The following is a 22,577-nucleotide window of genomic DNA, read 5'->3' as shown; positions in this document are numbered from 1 at the left end:
GGGTAAAGCCAGAATACTTCCAAGAACAGGAGAATAATAAGATACAATGTTAGATAAGCTTAAATGATGGTCAAGTAAGAAATTGCTACACTGATTAAAATAAATGCATCAAATGAATTGGTGGAAATGAAGCAAGCAGACAATATCACGCTTGAAACCTGTTGAATACGCAACCAGTGTTTAGGACTGTTCAATCACTATGAAGCAACAAAAACCGGGTGTTACACTGGACACAGTTTACGATACCGCTGCAACTATACTGCACGTTTCCCTCTGTGTTGTTAATAGGTGCGGTCGGGTCATGCTTCAGAAATTGGAGAAGCAGGAAAGATTACAAAAAAGAAAATAACAGAGGCATGAGTGCATCCCCTGTGTCAGAATATTTGGAGCAAAACGAATTGCCTGTAATAAAGTGAATTAAAAAATGGGCCTTCCTGAAAGAGCAAGAGTGGAACTCCTTTCCAAGTATGTTATTTGTTGGAAATCTATGCCGCTTATTACTGTCAGGACAAAAAGGGTGCCATGTAAATGCAAAACACTTCACACTTATGGATGGGCCCAATACCATTGTAAATATGGTGAAAGTAACTTTTGGATTGCCATCATTTTCAAGGCCAGGTTCACATTTAAAGCAAAGGGTGTAGTTTACATATTTTCTTTCAGCAACTGGGCCTCATTACAACTTTGGTATCTGGCTGATAAATCTGCCTAGTTACCACCAAACGGAATCACTGTTACTGCCACTTGGTCCTGCGGTATTACCGCCTGACTGCAAGTAGTAGTGGAGGTGTTAGTTCCCATTTAATGTGAGTCCATAGGACTCAATGAGGGCATTTCGGCAGAATTACTGCCACAGAAATTCTGCCGAAATTGGCCGAAATGTTGGCAGATTTACCTCCAGATCATAGCTGCAGGTGAATCCTCCAACATTCCACCAAACTGGGCAGTGCAGTAATACAGTGGTATGTGGTAATACTACCACATTTCAACGGCACCGCCCAACTGCGTGACAATTCAAAAGCACAATCCTGAGAGGCAAATAAGAGCTATGCTCCATCCGCAAAGCTGTGAAAACTCTGATCTTCACCTGAACTCCACCCACTACATCCAGCTACTAAGAAATATACCTGCATTACAAAATGTACATTGTTTTATGTGTAATGAAATGTAATGAATTTATGTATAGTACTTTTACTATCCTGTGTAACTAAGCTCCCTACAAGTAACAGCGCTGCAATGCCCAAGGGCTGTCTGTCCGCTTTACAAATGTAAAAATAAATAAATATATAAATAAAAAAGATAGCACCAAAACCTTTTGAATGTATTTACTTCCCAAAAGAATTCCACAGGCTCAGATTCTTTGTCGAAGAACCTGATACAGATACAGAAAAGTCTGGGATATTATCACAAGTGAAACATTGATGTACTCCTTGTATACAAAGAAGAGCAATTTGTATTGTTTATGACCTGTGTAAAAAAAAGTATGTCTGCAGTTTAAATGTGATTTGTATTCAAGGACTGTCAGTATTGTGCATTTTGAGTACAAAGAAAAATTGTCAACCAATATAAGCCCTAAGTATAACGCTTACCTTGACTCTCAAGAAGTGCTTGGACCCTCTAGCATCTAGGGATATGGTGCGAGCTGCTGGGTATGGGTATGCTGCGGAAGTTCCCCCTAGAGTGAAAACACGTGTGTCAAAAGTGTATCAACCTGATATATGCATCCCATGAACCCCTGCACCGTCCTGATTACCTTCCGTGGAGGCCTGGACTAACCTGCTGGCTTGCACTATGGTGCTCTCCTTCCTGCTATCTCTTGCAGGGGCACTTCTTCTGTTTCAGCTACTGTCTGCTTGTCTTTTCTCTTCTTTAGCTTGTTGATGCCTCCATCTACTTGTGTTTGCTTTACTACTTGATCGCACTTGCTTTACCTCCTTTATTCCTTCTGAGTGTGTTAAGTCTTTTCCCAGTTACTTCACTGACAGTTTGAGCCCAGACCTGCTGTGGCTGATTGTCTCTCTAAAAAGGGCTTGGGCTCTGTTTACATGCTGAGCGCTGCTGCTGCCTGGTGTACAGGGTGCGTGTCTATGCTGTTGCCTTGTGCGCTGCAAAACTTCTGCTACAGGACTTTTACTTGGCTTCACTTTCCGAAGAGTGATCCCTTTCTCCTTTCCTTTCAGGTGCCGGCTCGGAGTGTGCCGAGGGAAACACGCATTGGGTGTGGTTTAAATAGGTACCCACCTATGCGCACTAGGCTGCCATCTTAGAAAAAGTTCACTGGCCAGGTTGTCGGCCATCTTGGCCTTCCAGAGCGGTCATCTTGGAGTGTCCCTCTGATATCATGTAAGATCAGTTTCAAGGTTTTAAAGAGCACCAGGTGCACCATAATGACGTCCAGCTTTTATCTTTCTTCATGTTCCTGGCCCCAGATGTGTGTGTCAATGTACAGATGGCTCCCGCTGGTGTTCATGACACTAAGTCAGCATTATGTGAAACATCACTGTTTGTACAATTCCGTTGGATATATTTGCATAACCAAAAGGATGTGAAATGTAGGGTAGAACTGAAAACGTGTTTAAAGTTTAATTTCTGCTTTGCTATGTATGTTCGAAATGGTCAAAATGACGGAAATAAACCTTCCAGGGTTTACTTTCAGAATTAACACACAAGGGATTTCTTTTGTCGAGTTTGGGCCTGTCCTGAAGATTATATCTATAATGGCTATGACAAATGTTACACAAATTGATTCAAGCCCTTAGCTTCAAAGGCCTTTTCAACATTGGTTAAAGTCCTGGCATATCATAAAAACTCCACTAGCCCAGGCTATGGTAAAGGTCACTGAACTATGCATAGCAAACATACATATACTTTGAACACAGTTTTAAAAAAAACTTTCTTTATTGATTTAAAGTTAACAAATAATCAACAGTTCCCCAATTGCCCCCAACTTGTCTGCCCTTCCACCCGACCCTCCCTCCAGACTAACAAAGCTACGACCAAGCATATGCTTTCATCGTTTGAATTGTTGATATCACATTATGAAGCATTGTTACGGTTCATTGCAGTTCACCTTTGTGTCTGTCAACTGGCGATAAAGTGGCCACAAGTACATTCTCCTGTCAGTGTCCTGGGGATGATATGGGGTTTTGTGTTGCCAGGGCGGTATCTGCCTGGTATTGTCTGAAGGGGGGGCCAATAGTCAAAAGGGTGGCTGGAGGCCGGTAGTGTAGAAGCGTACCTGGTTTTCCTTTGTTCACATAAGTTCATACACTCCAGCCACTTTGAAAATGTGGGGCGGTTGGATCTCCCCCATGTTCTTGCTACTAGGTATCTGGCCATCACTGAGGCCATGCCTAACAGTTTCTTTTCAGTGCGGGTTCCTCCTTCAATCGGAGATAGTAGCCAAAGTTTCGGAGAGTATTTCCTCAACCGGGATAGCATTTCAGACATTGCTTCTTCTATATTTACCCAGAAAGTTCTAATGTGGGGGCAGCACCAAGCAACATGATATAAGTCAGCAGATTGTGTCCCACATCTTTTACAGATGGAGGGTCTCTTAGGGAAGAACCTGATCAGGTTGATGGGGGAGTAGTAAACCTGATGGATGAATATGTAATGGATCAGCCTGTATTGACAGTTTAGGGATATATAGTGGGTTTGCATGCACACACGCTTCCAATGGTCCTCGCTCAGTGGTTCTCCTAGTGATGTCTCCTATGTGTTTTTGTACATTTTGTTTCTTTACTCTATTTCTGCTTCTAATTAATTTATAAATGGTAGATACCAGTTTCCTGGTGGACGGGGGCTGTGTTATGTAGCACTGGGCTGGGTGAGAGGACGGGGCTTGTGGGAAATCAGGCCACTTGTTCCTGAGTATTCCCCTTAGTCTGTAGTAGTGGAGCAAAGTCACTGCATTATGTTCACCCCTTGCTATGAGCTCTTCCCAGAGCACAAATCAGCCATTCTGTACCAGGTCGCCCAGGGTCTGTACTCCTAGTGTTTGAAACTGTTCTCTGAAGGATCTTTCATGTGTGAGTGGAATCCCTATTATGTTGTATATTGGTAGACCAGATAAGTAGTAGGGAATGGTCTCAAGAAGCTGACATATCCTATCCCAGGCTATGCAAGTTACTGCTAAGGGTTAAACCTCTCCTTTCGGGGTTGTATCTCTATTGCCCCATAATATGCACATTAAAATGTCTGGAGTAGTGATTGCTTTCGCTAACTGGGAGTGAGGCGAATCAGGGCTAGGGGGATTCCATCCGGCTATGCATTGCACCTGGGCTGCCAGGTGATATAAATACATATCCGGATACTCCAGGCCCCTTGTTCATGTGGGCGTGCAAGCATTTCGTAGGCTATCCTAGGTTGTTTTCCGGCCCATGCCAGTCTTGACATCAGTCTCCTAACGCAGGTCCAATTGCAAGCGGGGGACCACAGAGGTACGTTATTGAAGATATATAGTAGTTTAGGGAGAATTACCATCTTCTCTAGCGCTATGCGGGCCGCCTGGGATATAGGAAGTATTATCCATACTTCTACCTTCTGCCCTAAAACCTCCAGTGGTTTTATGCAGTTGTCCCTGTATAGGTTGTCCGGTGTAGTGGAGACTATGATGCCTAAGTAGTGTATCCCCCGAGGGCACCAGCTAAATGCGTCACCCACGTCAGTTTGCTGTATAGTGGGGGTCAAGGGGAGGACCTCTGACTTATTCCAGTTAATTCTGAGCCCGGATAATTCTACAAATCTAACCACTTTGTGCGTTATTGAGGTTAAGTTTCTGCCAAGGGTGCTTAACATATAGAAGGATATCGTCTGCATATAGGGACACAATGGCGAGGTGTGTGTGTAAGCGTATCCCTCTATGCGTGTGTAGTTCCCCAACGGGGCATGCTAAGTGATCCATTGCGAGGGCAAATAGGACCAGGGAGATGGACAGCCCTGAAGGGTGCCGCACGAGGGGTAGATGTGCTCCGAGGTCGTGCCGTTTGTTTATATTGCTGCTCTGGGGGCCATGTATAGCAATTTAATCCACCGGATATATGTTAATATAAACCCAGATCGCCGGAGCATTTGACAGAGTTGAAGGCCTTTTCAGCATCAGGAGCCGCTATCGCCATCGGTACCTCGGGGTTTACATTGTGCATAAGGGTGAACAGGCGTCTTAGGTTATGCTGGGAGGATCGGCCTGGAATAAATCCAGCTTGGTCCGGAAGAACCAATGCCGGCATGTAAGGGAGAATACGGTCAGTGAGTATTTTAGCTAGAATTTTATTGTTGGTGATTAGTGATAGCGGCTGGTACGATGATAATTGTCAGGGATTTTTCCTGGGCTTTAGGAGCACAGTGACCAGGGCAGATCTGGTGGATTCCGGGAAGGAACCACTGGAGAATGCCCTCTCATACATACCCATTAGGTAGGGAAGCACAAGGTCTTCATATGCTTTGTAAAATTCTGCTGTTATCCTGTCTGGCCCGGGGGCCTTGCCACTGCCAAGTGATTTCATTGGCTTGTGGATTTCCTCTTCAGTAATGGGGTTATTAAGAGAGGCCCCTTGATCTTGTTCTAACCAACCCAATGCTACCTCATCTAGGTACTGTGTCAGCTCATCCTGACCGGGGTTAGGGCAAGATGTATGTAGCCGATTGTAGTATTCCCAAAATTCGTTATTGATCCCTTGCAAGTCTTTAACAGGGTTCCCATTTTGGCTTTCGACCTCAGCTATGCTGGTGGAATGTTGTTCCTTCAAAACAGCTCAGGCCAGAGTTTTACTTGGATGGTCCCCCTCCCCGTATCTTGTCGCCAGGATTGGGTCATACTGTGAACACAGTTAAACAAAAGGTTATGAAATGTATGTCCGACAAAAGACGCCTGCTCTATGTACCCATAGGTAGCAGAAAAGGGAGCATTTATGCAAAGTATCACCATTGCCACCTGTAGAAAAACCTCTGCAACTTCACACTAGAAAAAACAGATTCATATTAATGTGAAGGAAAATTTCACATTAATATGTGTAATCTCTAAATGGATCGCTGGGTCACAATGGAAGCTCTGATCAACACAGAATTTTGACAGTTTGTAGATAGAAGTAATATCTATCAGAAAATGTAATAACAAATACAACTTGCCATCTTCTGAGTAGGTGAAATATGGAAAAACTGTGTAAGTGTGCCACATTTTATAGTAGCCCAATCATTTCAAGTCTCTACATATGTGCAACAACTTGCAGAATCTGAACATTTTCGTTTTTTGTATTTACATATTTTAATCTGAAATTAGAGTATAAAACAAAATGTGCTTTTCAGCAGAAGGAGTAGGATAACTCCCAGCCTCACTGATCATGGAACTAAAACCACACATTTGTCATAATGCATAGGTGGAATGAGAAATTATATATAATTGCATGTAAATAGGGCAGAAGACGGTTTATAGAATATTTTAAGATAATTATGAGGAACTATCTGGAGAGGGATAGCAGAACTTGAAGGACTGACTCCAGGAGAGAAGGAGGCCCACCCACTGAGAGAAGAGTGAATAGTCTATGGGAAATTGATTTCCAAATAGCCACATAAAGAGATGGGTTTGCTGAATGAATGGTGGAATGATTCTCAGGTGAATGAGTCTCTCAGAAAATCATAAGTCACTTTTCAAAGGGTAAATCAAGCTAAAATCAACCCCAAACTTTCCTTATAAAATTATCAGGATGAAAGAGATAAAGTGAAGTTAACTGTGGGGAATGCAATTTTAAAAGAGGAATACACGTGCTGGTAATGTATTGCTCTGTGTTCGGCATTTATATAGGACACAAAGTGAGTTACTCCTTTAAAGTCCAATGCACTTGGTATTGAAAAGAGAAATGTCAAACTGAATGCATTTTGGTGCCACAGTAATAAGCAACTTCCTTTTTTGAGATTAAGTATTCTTTCAAATACAAGTAGTGGCTTAAGCCAGTCCAGAGTCATCTTGTGTCATGATACTGTTGCAAAATGTAATTCCCTAAGGCGATATCTTACATTCATGTAGCCGAGGGAAGCCATAGTCATAGATCAGCTTTGGAACAACGACAATGAGTACAAAGAATTCATTTGATTTGTTAAGAATTGTGTGAAGTGCAAACCTCTTAATTCCAATATAGCGCACAGACAGATGTGTGTGCAAGGTGATTGAAAAGGGTCCTTAAACATAGTGCATGTTACTGGAATAGTATAGCTCCAGCTCAAAAACGCATTAAAGTTGTTCAGGCATACGTAGATTGAAAAGTTCCTCATGCAAGTAGCTTGAAAACAGAATTTACAGAAATACAAGAGTGAATTGAAAGCTGCATGCATAGCTGTATTCACAGTTACACACAGACACAGGTACAGACTGAAAGTAACACACATATTTAGTGAAAGTCACACATGTATGATTGGAGAAATCTGAACCCATGTATTTTGAGAATATAGCATACATGTGGGTTTAGAACAGGGTAAATAAATAATTGAGAGCATTTTCAAATCTAAACTTGCAGGGGCCACATTCATTTCATCATTGTCTACCTTGAGTGACCTATACATAGCCAATACATTCACTACATCACACCTGCACAGTGAGTTGGTTGATTGCGGATGTACTATCAAGTAGTTATTCAAGCACATTGTTTATGATAACATACTTGCCTTGAAACTGGAGAAAACTAGGATTCTGGAAAGTGGTTTGAAATGCTTACTTGTAAATATACTTACAATGGCCAAGAAGCGGCAATGTTAGCATTGAAGTAAAATTGTAGTGCTGAGACTAAAGAATGGTGCCTTCGGTGTCCAATCCCGGGGGCTCTGCCCCATTGCCCCTTCAGTGTCCAAACCCCTGAGTGGCTCGCTGCACCCATCGCCCTCTCCCTGGTGACTGCTGCGTGTTGAACTCAGCGACTTGGTCGCTAGTAGGGATACTCCACCAAGGGCTCACTTTGTATGCACCACCACCCTTTGGGGAATTGGAAAGTTGGCCAGTATACCAACAAAGTTGGAGGAATGTGGGACGGAATGACAGCAGACTCATATCTTTAGGGCATACAATGACCACAATTCAAAGCGTTATGATACCGTCACTGATCACTTATACAAGTTCATAACAGAACTACATCAGTTAATGTCAGTTAATAAACGTCAAACGCCTTAGGAATTGTAGATTTGGACAGTATACCATCAAAGTTGGATGCATGTGGAATGGAATGCCACCAGCCTCATATGAAACGCTACACAAAATGGTCACTTACACACAATTTCATCAGTGAATAAACTTCAAATGCCTTAGGAATTACAGATGTGGACAGCATACCATTAAAGTGGGGGTAAATGTGGAATGGGATGAGACCAGAACCATGTCTGTAGGACATACGACCTCAATTTCAAGTGTTACAGAAATTATTACATAAAAATGTTACACAAAATCATCACTTATGATTTTATATTATAGGGTGGATTATAATGCTTAGTATCATATAGAGTACAATGGCCCTCATTAGGACCCTGGCGTTAAGGGGTTAATGGTGCCGTAAAAGGTGTTGGCGCCGTTAAACCCTTAACGCCTGATTACGAGGTCCCTTTGCGGCTCCCGACCTTAACGGCTGGTTTGGACCACCCGCTAAAGTAGGGACCCGCAAAGGGACTTTCAAGGTAATTATGGTACTGCAATTTGCGGTACCGTAATTACCGCCTTCCCCAGTCCCATTGAGCCCTATGGGGCAAAAATGGGAATGGGGAAGGGCCAATGGTAAATGGGGAATTACCGCCCCGCCAACCTTGGAATGGGACGGTAGTTCCCTATTTACCATTGGTGTACTTGTTGCAATACCGGCAGCAAACATGATGATAATAGCGCCATTGGTTACCGCTGGTGTTGTAATGAGGGCCAATATCTCAGAATGAAAACACATGTTTCAGTGGACTGACAATAGTGGGATTCATACAAGCAGGTAATTTGGTTTCTAATTGATTATGGTTTTTTCTATAGCGTTGTGTTCATCTACATGGTATTAAGCAACAGACCAACTTCTCTTCTTTTAAATGTGTTTCGATTTTGACTAGTTCGCTTTCTGGTCCGTGCCCAGAATTGTGGGGTGGGATGTCTAAATGGGGTTGTTAGTTTCACAAGTGAAGTCAGCGCAAGCCTAGAAATCAGAAGATATAAAAATACACAAATATTTCTGCACATGGGAACACAAAAAAAGGAGGTAGTGCCACAGGGAGGTAGGTTCCCTATGAAAGGACAACCCGATTAGCATAATGCAGGTGAAAACAACAGGGGGATGGAAACACCCACGTCTCATCTGAGCGGGCAATACAAACACTGCTGGAGCAGGACTGGGGACACAAAAGGAGACATGTCATGCTGGCGAAGGGTAGGGATGGCAGGAATAACCAAGGAGTCGGGCTGTGTCACGACCAGTAGCTGCAGGAGAGGAGCAGTGTAACTTTGGGAATGCAGCGACAATAGTATCTGGCAGAACAAGACACATTGTAAATTGACCCTGATCAGTTACACATGATGAAGATGGGCAACGTACCCTGGTTGTCAAATTTTAAGCATAGAGACAGACAAGCAGACACTGGATGTCAAGCCTGAATAAGCGATCAGTGTTTATGATGACGCTGGATGCAAAAACAATCTGGATGCAAAATAATCAGCATTCAAATAAGAAAGACAAGGGAGGATTAAGGTATCAGAATATATCATAGATGAAGAGTGTGTGTTGGTTGAGAGAGCCAGCCCTGTTGGGATCAGAGTGAACAGGTCACACAAGTAGAAATGAGGGCATTATGGTGGGATAACAATTCAAGTCAGGCATAATATGGAATAGGCAAAATAGACACATTATTCACATAAACTACTGGGTACTTGGCCCTGGGGCCACTGGTTTAATCCTTCCTTCGGTGGCTGGTTCTTAGGTACACGGGACACCTATGCTAAGGTTGGATCTGGTGCCCAACTTTGGAAACTGCTTCGGTTAAACCTTGGGGGATCGAGGGATAGATTTGCAAAAACATTATTCGGCATGGGATATCGATCAGCAGTTTAGTGACTGAACAGCACAGCAGTGATGCACTTACAACGTTTTGTGAGCTTGGCGCCCCCCTAACTCTGATCTGGCAATCCCACCCCAAAGCTGGCCCTGGGGATCTTTTCCCACCAACAGAATTTCAGAAATGACTGCATTTTCAGCTCCTTTTGGAATACCAAATTCAGGCATATAGGAAATCTGCATGTTCAATTTCATAATTGTTAGAAACAGGGCATGCATACATACATGCCCCTAGCTTTAGATATTACAAGATGATTTTTTGCTTAAAATATGCCAGTTCACGGACTTTTTTCTCTCTTCTGTATTGTTTTTAATGGTGTCCTCAACAGGTAGGCATTCTTTGGTCTGTTTCATACAAGGTTTTGTTCAAAACATTAAAACGAGGGCTATTTTCAGGTTGTGGCAGCTATCCCCATTCTCCACGGAAGACCTGGAGTTGTCGTACAAGTTGGGGGAAAAAAAATTAACATTTAATAAATCCTCTTCATAGAACTGTACATTAATAGAAAAGCCCACGATCATGAAAGTACAGAAAATCAAGAAAATAAGACTATGCTGCCGTATTTAAATCAGGCTACGAAATCAAAGACAGAGTCAAACAGTCATACACAAACCAACAGACTTACAGCTGGCAGCTGATTGGTGTCTCCCTGAATTCTACAGTCTTGATAAAATGTATCAAATCACCTCAAAGTCCCCCTGAAACAGGTGTTAACAGTAGCACTAATTAGTAGAGTAGATCACGTGAAATAGCGTCAATGTTTTCTCTTTTCTTCCCTAACTAAGGTGAATGTTTTAGGCACATTGTGCCTGACTGAGCAAGAGTTCTTTAGTTTTGCTCAAAAACAAGTCAATTAAGCTTCTGTTGTGGGGCGCTGTTGTGTGTTTTTCTCTCCTCAGCGTGTCAGGCAATGAAGACAATTTAAGATTGCTGTACATTGTTTTTCTTGAAGAAGGGCGTAAACATATGCGCGTATTTTAAATTCTCCTAGCAGGAGGAAACACGGGGCTCATTTTTCCCAAAGTGGTAAGTGCTTGGACGGGACCACCAGCATTTGCACTAATGTTCAACTGGACCTCCCGCAAATGTAATCATTTATGCAAGATGTAGTGTAAAAGAAAAGTGTTAAAACCGGCAAAATCGCCTTAACACTTTTTTTTCACATCGCGTTGCACAAAATGTAAATGTTGCCTGCCATTTATACGTCATACAACATTTACAATAGGATCCGTGTGCTTTAACCACGCGTACAAACAAAAGCGGATTCCAAAAGAATGTATTGGTTTTACTCCAGCGTGAAAATGTTGCGCCAGCGTAAAATCAGGCGGTCTGGCAGACGGAGTGGAAAAGTTGAGGGGAAAAGGTCTGTTCTGTGCCCCACACAAGATACAAAACATTATGACAATCCCCCCCCCCCCCCCGGGGTGTGATTAAGGGGAGGAAAACCTGGCGTAACCCAATATAGTAGCGGCGTAAACCTTTTTTTCCGAGTGCCACCTACAGCGTTGACAGTTTGCGTAATCTCTAGTCTTTGTGGAAGAATAATTATGGTGTTCATCTAATGTACTAGAAGAGAGTGATTTACAGCAGTAACATGTGATTATAACTAACCAATAAATAATTAACACTTTTGTCTAAACATTTATAACTAAACTTTTTTAAGTTTTGGGTCCCCTGCTCAAACCCCCCGTTTTGCTTAATTAATATCACCACAACCCGTTTTAACCTTTTACCCTGCCCCCCACATATATAATTACAATAAATCGACATTTTATTTACTTATAAATGTTAGATCAAATTGCTGTTCGTTATTTTCCATTCGTTACCATTTACAGCATTGAAAACCAAGATGGGCAAGAAATTGAGCAATCCAATTATACTGGTTGGTTGACATGCACACACCTAAGTGCTCCTAAAACCTCATACAGCATAACCTTATCCTGTGCATGACATTACAAACACAAACATCACACCATGAGTCTGAGTGTGGTTTCAGAGCTGCTGTTTAAGAGTATGATTTAATTAAAGGCATACAGAGCTCTGTAGATTGGCTGTGAAGTGTCTTTAAAAAGAGAAGAAATAAGAGCATCCAGGAATAAAGAGGAGTAATTGCAAATATCCCAAATCACAATTGAGAAAGATATTAAAGGCAGGTGGTTTTGAGAATGAGACGTAGATCCCCCCACCACGCCTAGTAACAGAAAACTAGCCCTGGGGATTTTTGTATGATATAAAGGTCAGCAGCAAGCCCTGTCACTTTTGGCCAGGGGCACCCTAAAATCTGCAAACCAAACCCTTATGCCCGATAATTGGCATAATGTAGATGCCAAAGCCATTTAGAGTGGTGACAAACATAGTGATCTGGAAACCTCACATAAAGCATAGTCCAGCCATTAAAGGCATGGTCTAGTAAAAAATGTTATTGTCCCTACGGGTCGGCCATGTTTTTATAAGCCTAAGTGGCTCGATTTTAGAAAACTTTCCTATGAACCTTACCCGAGTTTTCGTCAATTAAACGCACGCGAAAACAAGCACCAGGGAGCTGCCATTTTCTGATAATCCTATCTTTTCCCTGATCGCCCTGGCTGATCTGCTTTTGCGGCACTAAATCAATTCCCCCGCCCCTGAGCCTGACATTATCAAAACATTCATATTCCCCGCCTCTCTCCGTGACGTTACTGTGCTGCGTAGGCAAACGCGCCCAGTCGTCTTCTGCGCGACTCCACACAGAACCCGGAAACCAACACAGATTAACTCACAACACAGCGCGCCACAATTCGGAATATGAAACTGTACTTTAAAATGAAACAGCAACACAGTACATTTGGTAAAGTACATTTATTTGACATTAAATGTTTAGAGAATATTCAGCAATTGCCATATGAACTCCGAAAGCCATTTATTTTCTTTTATCTGTATCCGCAATAACTGTTCCGTTTCATCTTGAGTCACGCGGTGTTCCTTTATGGTACACAGGGTGTTCATTTTCGTAAAAAGAATCACTTTGGAAGCACGGTGAACCGCAAGGCTGTTCCATCAACTAGGCACTAGTCCAGCCTAAAGGTTGATATGTTGCTTCTAGCCACTAGTACAGTGTAAGGGCATGTGGGCCCTTGGCGATCGTCCCATAATATGGTGATCGTGCTCCAGTTGTTGACACAAAGCTGCAGGTGTCTGCTGAAGAATCCATCGCCGGTGTCTCAAACAGATGGCAGTGGCAGAATGGGATCAAATACCTGTTATGAAAACAAAAAAATGATAATTAGGCTCGCTAACCGAACTTCATTAATATTACTCATTTTATTTATTACGGCCGATCAGAAACTATTTGCTTGCAAGGATAGTTCAATGGAGTATGTTAGTCTCTAAAATCAATGCGAAAAGTAACGAGATAAATCGAGGCCAACACACGATAAACGACAGTTAGTCTACATGCGTGAGGAATGATATGATATATGATATGGCATTTGTAACGCGCCTATACTCAAGTGTTATGGGGAAGGGCTGTACATGGTTAGTTGAATACAAATTAAATAATAGGGCCAGCTGGTGGCAAGTGCAAGGTAAATGCCGGGAGAAGGGGCTGAAGGATACAGAGACAGTCCCGTAGTGCAGTTAGGCAGTGCAGGGAAAAGTGGCTGGGCCAAGGACCGAGATCGGTGAGACCAGTGGACCTGCATGCCCATGTGCCCACTATGAACACGTTTTACTTGCTTTTCCTAGCTCTTCATTCATTCATTTATTCATGCATCCATTCATTAAATCTTCATTCCGGTATAAAAGCGTGTAAAGATTTACTTACATTATATTTGAAATTTCCATTGTGTCTCTTCATAATGCAGTCTGTAAAACGGACCGTGCTCTTGACAACGATTTTTCGTATACTGAACTAAAATGAAACTCGGTCTAGTTTCTGAATTTTCTGCCTTATCGTCTCTTACGTTATTGCGCACTCCCTTCAAATGTAGTTCTTTCGGCATGGTCCCTGTCTCAAGGTCAAAAAACAATAGACCCTTATACTTCCAGTGCGACTTGTGGGCCTCATCTGGGCGCTGTCCTTCGCATTCTTTATTTGCAACGTCACGTAGTATAGGCATCTGTGAGAACTTGAAGTTTAGAATCCATCTATGTAGTGCGCCTCAATGTGCAAATGCGAACTGGCTTCTCTCCCAAATGCCACGGCCCGCTTGGCTGGCGCGTTCTAAGTGCCCCAATTTTGTCCCCGTTGTCTGCGAGCTTTGCAGCCCAAATTGAGACATTTAATTTTTTGCGGAAGGTCAGGGAAAGTATAAAGTACCACAGGAGTTGAGTTAAAAGTGAGATTTATTGTTTGTTTGTTTGTTTGTTTTATTATTTGCAATACGCAAGCCTCCCCTCCGTTAACAGTGCGCAGCATTTACATTTACATGAGATGAGACATGAGAAAAATATATACATACACATATGTGAGGTGAATAGAGAGTATTCAAAGATGACACCCAGCTTGTTCGCCACCCATGATGGTGAAGGTAGGGGTTAGGTTTACAGGTACACTGTACAATAACATTTATTTAACAAAAAGACAATCGTATTGCAATTATTTAAACCGGGATTTGTACTTCACAATCAGCTGTGTTTCGGGTGGGCATGGCACAGTCGCAATGTTCGGTGGCAATGGATCACTGCTCTGCACAGAAACGTCCAAAATTCCATATCTGTGCTTCTCTAACACAGCAACAATAAGGCCTTTCACAAAGTCGAACTGCATTTCATCATAGACTGGTTTGATCACCCATTGCTTACTTCGTTTTGAAAACACCTTAGTGTAGCGAGGCATCCTTACTTTACCCCTAGTCCTAGATTGTTCACGTCCGACATTGCTGTTATGGGCCAAGACCGCTAGTAGAGTGCGATGTTTCATGCCCCGAAAGCTAAAATGCAAGCGCTTTGGCCTGTACTTTAGGCACATATTGTGGAACACCTCCAAATCTCCTGTGTGACAGAATTCTGTCAGTCCTCTCAAATCTCTTGATAGAGTTTTGTCGAAAACAATCTTCTCAATGGCTTTGTGTGTCGGTGAAGATGGAATCAACCACTTCTTTTCGTGCCTCCTCTGGGGACAAAGGGCCATGTTCACATTGGTGGAAATGTTCATTTGCTATCCAGCGGTGAACGTTGGTACAGTGGTGCATCAGTGACCGCCATTTTTCAAGTAGTATTTCCACTGACCCCTCACAAGTTTTTGAGCTCCACCAAAGATGGTTGGTGATAGAATGTGACCACTGCAAAATACTTTCAAAACCTTTTTTTTCCCTGCAGCCGAGATTGTCTTATTGATTGATTTAGCAAGATGCCATACGTCAAATTGATGTTTAATATGTGGGAACTGCTCTCTCATTGTCTTGGCAATTGAAACGTGTCTATCCGTGGCTATGAGGTCGATGTGCATTCCCCTTGATTGTAGATATTCCACTGATTTTATAAATCCTAGTTTCTCCATGGCCACTGAGGATGTACATTGTGTTACCTGCACGACCACCGAACTCACAATTTTCTTACTATCCATGTCCTGAAAGTGGTAGGTGCAGTACTTGGCAGAAAATCCAGGGCTGTCGCACTGTCCATCGCCGGCTAGCCTGAATCGTTTGCCTTCGAATGTACTTGATAGAGACAATTGTTCAATTTTCCAAGCATCACTAATGGCCGGAAACAGATAATCACGTTGGTATATGTAGTACAGCGCTTTAGAAATGAAATGGAGTCCCACAAACTGAAAGAAAGCCTCTAACTTTCTAAAACTGGAGCCACTAAAAAGTGATGCAGCTGCACACAGTAGATTGCCTGCTGGCAGTTTCCCCAGCATCGGTTGTGCAGACCATGAGAACCTATGATTTAATCTACAGGCAGCATTTATTTTGACGTTACATGGCTTCCCACATACTTTCCCTCTAATGGAATGCACACATTTCAGCATACTTATAATTTCCATCAAACAACTGTCGAATACAATGTATTTGCTCTCTTTCATTAGACTGTCATCCTGCGTCAACGTTGTTTCGGCCTGTGACTTTGTGGAGATTTCAACACATTGGAAAGTAATATCGCTGATATCAAGTTCTGATGCGTCTATGGATGCTGCGGCTGGTTCATTCTCTGTCATTTCAACATCTATTACTTCAACATTGATGGGAGAACACAACAATGTCGACAGGTTTTTTGGTGGCAAATTTTTGGCGGGTGTAGATTGTGTAAATTGATCTGCAACTACTTCAGAGCTATCTTCAATACATTCAATAACATCTTCTTGTGGTGGTGCGGTCGCACTGTAGCTATGGTCCAATGCAACTTTGCTGTAGTCTCCAAACACAGTTAATTCATGTTCTGGCCATTGGACATGAGCATCTCGAGCCTGAACACGCCTCGCCTCAATGAATAGTTCCTCCATAGTGTACACGGTCTGGCAAGCCACATCTCTCATTCGCTTCACTGTCTGTGTGTGTATAGTTCTGACACCCACGGGTAACTGGAGGAGAGATTGGAAAAGGGATGTTCAGTTTAAACACAAGATGGAGTGTAGTAGAATTGACTGGAAAAAAACATAAAATAGTCCCCAGCACAAACATTTTTTTAAAGTTATGAACTGTTTGTAACTAACCTTTTTTTGTTTTTTTTTCTTTGCAACTTTTTTGACTCCTCCTTCAACATCTGCACGCTGTAGCACCGATTCATTTCCGCATGTCCTCCCTTCCTCTTGCGCTGCAACGACTATATTTTCTGTATCCGCATAGACAGCACGGAATGAGGCTCCATCGTCACCCTGTAACATAGTACTTTCATTACTATGTATCAAAATATTGTTAGCATAAAACACACGTGAGGACGAACACACAGGTACATCTCAATAGCCAAACACGATTTAAACATTGTGTGCAACAATCAAACGACAAGTATTCGACCAGTGATGATCTATTTCGATGGAACTGTCAGTATCCATACCTCTGGCTCTGCATGGACTGCCATGAATGGTTGTATTGGAGAGGAGGCATCTGCATCTCCCTGAAACGCAGTACTTGCATTAGTATGCTTTTCAATATTGGAAACACAACACACACTTGGGGTCGACGGCACATGTACATATAAAGATATAACCACAAATGATGCATTGTCCAAAAGAATCAAGGAAAATCCAAATATGATCACATTTCATCGACTTATTTCAACGATTCCTTTACATCTGCATCATCTAAATGAGATGTTGTGATTGTGGTGGAAGCTCCGTCGTCTCCCTGAAACACAGTACTTGGATTAGTATGGTTTTCAATATTGGAAACATAACACACACTTGGGGTCGAACACACAGGTACATATAAAGAGTTAACCGCAAATGATGCATTGTCCAAAAGAATCAAGGAAAATCTAAATATGATCACATTTCATCGACTTTTTACTCTGATTTATTTACATCTGCATCATCTAAATTGGATGTTGTGATTGTAGTGGAAGCTTCGTCGTCTCCCTGAAACGCAGCACTTGCGTTAATAGGGAAGAAAGTATAGCAAATGGAATCAAGTTATATGATCACGCATGATGGAGCTGTCATTATCCATACCTCGTGCTGCTGAAGAATATCTATGGATGTTGCAAATGTAGTGCGCACTTCCGAAAGCTGTTGCGCCGATTCGTATACGCATGGTCCCGCTTCCACCGGAATTACTTGAATGTCAGGCTCTGCATCAAGTGCAGGGGTTGACGCTCCATCAACTGCCTGAAACATAGTACTTGCATTAGTGAGGATTACAATTGTGAAAACATAACACACACCTGGGGTCGACAGCACAGGTACATATCAACGGCTAACCACGAATGAAACATTTTGTAGAACAATCAAACGACAAGAATTCCAGCTCTGATGATGACGCTCGATGGAGCTGTCAGTATCCATACCTCCTGCTGTTGAAGAACATCTAGAAATGTTGTAGATGTGGCGGACGCTTCAGCATCTCCCTGAAAGACAGTACTTGCATTAGTATGGATAACACTAATTATAACTGAAAACAAACACCAGTGGACGATAACTAAGGTGTATATCAATTGGAAAGCACTAACCAAACATTCGGTAAAATAATTACACGATAGAATAAAACTATTACTTGACATGCATAAAACAAGTATGTAGCGGATTAGCCTAGTAAGATTACCTGATATGCGCTCGAAGTGGTTGATAACTGCGACCACGTCAAGGATGTAGAATGTTCTTGCTTCAGATTCAAGGGAATAGTCAAGAAGTTGTAAAGGTCAATTAATGATTGATAATGAAATGCCAATATTAAAAATAGCCATGTAAGGCGACAGAATACTTGAAAAATGCTCAATACAGCACAGTTCCCTGTCCCCATATATATATATACATTGCGTTTGTGGGTTATGAAATCGAAAAAGAATATATTGATAAATGTCATTATTCAAAAAACTATACACTCATATCAATATCGAAATTATTACAAGGGATAGAACACCTACAATATCAATTAATCCATTCGGCTATCTACACACTACCGCAAGGCCTAAAGCTAAATCCGGACACTTGACTCACCGGTGGCGGAATGTGGACGAATAGAGTGGGAATAGCGTTTTCGAGCAATTTCCGTGTCGTTCGCCGTTTATTCTTCTTTGTTACCCAAGATGTTGTGTACATGTCCAAGGAAAAGTGCCGGCTGCAGATGCGGTATCGATCACCCCTCTTGTCCTGTAAGACTTGTTGGAATCTACTTTCCAGCTCATCCAGTGGATATCCGCAATGTCTGACCCATTCTCTTATTCGATCAACAGTTTTCGGGAATACATGCATTGTAGTGCCTTCAGATTTAGCATGGGTCTTCGAAGGGCAACCGCTAATCGAACAGGCAGGCATTGTTGATAAATCTGAAAAGTAAATATCGACATTATTATACAATCTTCAAGAATAAAGATTTGATACAAAAGTAAATGAATCATACAATGATCAATGCAAGGTTTGTTTTGGTCGCAGGAACTATACCAGTTCATTATGTGCGGCTTAGTATTTGCATAAGTTGCAGAAATGTATAAATGATGTGACTAAAAACTGAACATGTGACTCATCCCTTGGATGTTCTGTATTGCACGAGAAGGAAACATGCTTACATTATAGACTGGACCCCCGAAGGGTGCAATTCGATGACAATAGACACAGATGAAAATAAATAGATCTATTGATAGCATAGCAATGGAAACTCAAGTCAATAGCAATGAGACCAATGAACCTAGCACTATTGTGTACTCAACTCGTAAATAGATAGAAATTTAAAAATCTTCGAAATATGACTAGGATACATGGCCTTACCTTGACCAACAAACAGTTGGATTCAGCAAGCAGAGCAGTATGTTGCAGGAGAATAGGTGGGTGGCAGGTAGCACACTGATGGGTTTGCTCTAAGCGGTCACAGAAGTTCACGGATAGCACGACGACGAGCAGATTAGCGTAGATCTCAGTGGTTGCCAGGTAACACGTTCAGGAGTTGACTTGTAAAGCACAAAGATGTTCTCATGAGACATATCAAGTGGTTTATAAAGTATTAGAAACAGGGGTGTGTTTGTGAATGAATGACGTATGTATGTCGTGGTCTTAGGGGGGCGGCCTGCTTCAAGGGGAGGCCTGGCTGGAGACACGGGGTCTGAGGAGGCCATGTGACCGATGGCCCCTTGGCGTGGGACACCTTTTGAAGTGCACATGTAGTTTGGCACCTTGGCCTTTCGCGCCCCTGACAGCCCCCCATGCCAGCGCGCATCCACCGGCGCGAATCGCCTTTGATACAGGGGGGTGGGATGGATGGGCCTGGGGCGTGCAGATAAGGCACAGGAAGACTGCTGAATGGAGACACACTTATGTGGATTGCAGGGGGGCGGCCTGCTTCAAGGGGAGGCCTGGCTGGAGACACGGGGTCTGAGGAGGCCATGTGACCGATGGCCCCTTGGCGTGGGATACCTTTTGAAGTGTACATGTAGTTTGGCACCGTGGCCGTTTGCGCCCGTCACAGCCCCCCATGCTAGCGCGCATCCACTGGCGCGAACCGCCTTTGATAGAGGGTGGGTGGGATGGATGGGCCTGGGGCGTGCAGATAAGGCACAGGAAGACTGCTGAATGGAGACACACTTATGTGGATTGCAGGGGGGCGGTCTGCTTCAAGGGGAGGCCTGGCTGGAGACACAGGGTCTGAGGAGGCCATGTGACCGATGGCCCCTTGGCGTGGGATACCTTTTGAAGTGTACATGTAGTTTGGCACCTTGGCCGTTTGCGCCCGTCACAGCCCCCCATGCCAGCGCGCATCCACTGGCGCGAACCGCCTTTGATAGAGGGTGGGTGGGATGGATGGGCCTGGGGCGTCAGATAAGGCACAGGAATACTGCTGAATGGAGACACACTTATGTGGATTGCAGGGGGGCGGCCTGCTTCAAGGGGAGGCCTGGCTGGAGACACGGGGTCTGAGGAGACCATTTGACCGATGGCCCCTTGGTGTGGGATACCTTTTGAAGTGTACATGCTGTTTGGCACCTTGGCCTTTCGCGCCCCTGACAGCCCCCCATGCCAGTGCGCATCCACTGGCGCGAACCGCCTTTATATCAATATATAGTATATCGCCTTTATATCAATGATAGTATATCGCTGCTTATCAATAACAAATGCCAAATACCGGAGATTCTCGTGAGCACAGACCCACACTTCAACCGGTGTATTATAGTGGTCAAGACCCTAAGGCCTGTATAATCCAATGGTAATTGTTAGTATAGATATATGTGTGACTTTTATAGAGACATAGTGGCAAAGATAAGTGGGCACCACAGACACTAAGAAAAATTGAGTCGAAAAATGAAGATAAATTGACGCTCAAATAGATGCTTACAGGAGCTGGCTGCAATAAGTCTGGAGACACCCTGACTCTTGAACCAAAAAACCAAAAAGGACTAGATAAAAAAATCTAGTCCAACAGCCGCTCTCTGTACAAACCCCAAATGGGTGATATAATTTAAACATGGATTCCAACAATGGAGATGTAAATTCTTTTCTTCTTATGTATGAGTTCAATAGAAAAACACTGAATTCAAAGTAGAAGTGACGGTAATATGTTTATCAAAAACATGGATTCAAATCAAGGAGGAAAATCACTAATAATGTCTTAGTGAGGATTCAGCTGTCACATCTCATATTTTAAATAGACTTCTTTTACCAATGCATTTCGGAGCTTATAGCTCCTTCATCAGGGTGAGTCTAATCTAATTACATAGAATACACATATATAACGCAACACGTGAGAAATAACACAATATATAAAAAAAGACAAGGTAAAAATTGAAAATCACATACCAAAGACACAATGTGGGTTCAGGATGGAATATGTAATGAAAAAATGAAAAAAATAAAGAATAAATAACTGAAAGTAGCATGGATAATATGACCAGGTAAACGAAGGGAAAATAATGTAAAAGGACTCACGAGACATGTTTGGCCTCGTAGAGACGTGAATCCACAGTCAAAAAGCAGATGTGTGGTCTGCTGTCAGTAACGGCAGCGTGCAGAGTACAGACAGATCAATAAACCTATCGGAAACAAAAGTGTGCATTAAGAGGAGTTTCGGGAGCGTAGTGGTGCTATAGTTACAAAGGAACATCTACAATGGTTACCTGGAGGATAATCAGGGTCTGTATCGGCTAAGAAAACGCCGTTCTGCATCGCTGTAAGCAAACGTTGCTAATGGTAACGCTGCTAAAAATACCCACGTGACAGCATTGCATCGGGCGAGCAGCGTGATGTGGCACGTACATATAAGCGAGACTGCATTAGAGATATATGGGCATGTATGGAACTATAAATATAATTGTCAACACTCAGGTAAATGAAAGAAGGAAAGTGGATAAAAGAAAAATAAATGTGCAACAATATCATAGACATAGAAAAAATACTATCAAAAAATACTATAAAAAACAGAGATAGTAGTAGAAGAAAAACATACAACCACACAGGCTCCAAAGATGGCAGCCCATGGAAAAATAAGAGAAAGTAAACATGCATCTCAGCCGTAGTGGGTGGCACCAGAGGTGTCACCTTGGGTCCCAGACGGATGTCCGGGAAAGGCTGACATGATGCTTGGACATAAATGAAGCAATTTAGAGAATTAGCAAATCTTAAACTAACGACTTAGGTGATCAAGAACACTACATGGATATTATCAATGCCTAAGGATACTGGCGTTAGCAAAGTTGGTCCTGGCAAATGTCTAGGACCACATTAGTTGTCAATTAACAGTCTAGCCATTACATGTAACATGCAAAATCATCAATAATACATGCAAAAACATTATACAGTGTCACATGAAATCAACAAAGGTGCATCAAATTCAAAGATAACAATGATAATTGATTTCTTCATTTAAGCCATTGGGATATAAGCTCCCCAATCTGTCGATCCAATATGTCTCTCTTTGGTTAAGCCGAAGGCCCAGATCCTCATGTGGATTGACTTT

The sequence above is a fragment of the Ambystoma mexicanum genome, chromosome 2q (assembly GCF_040938575.1).
Source record: "Ambystoma mexicanum isolate Mex_15411 chromosome 2q, UKY_AmexF1_1, whole genome shotgun sequence".
Lineage (NCBI taxonomy): Eukaryota > Metazoa > Chordata > Amphibia > Caudata > Ambystomatidae > Ambystoma > Ambystoma mexicanum.
The sequence above is the reverse complement of the archived record's forward strand: the minus strand, read 5'-3'. Positions refer to the sequence as shown.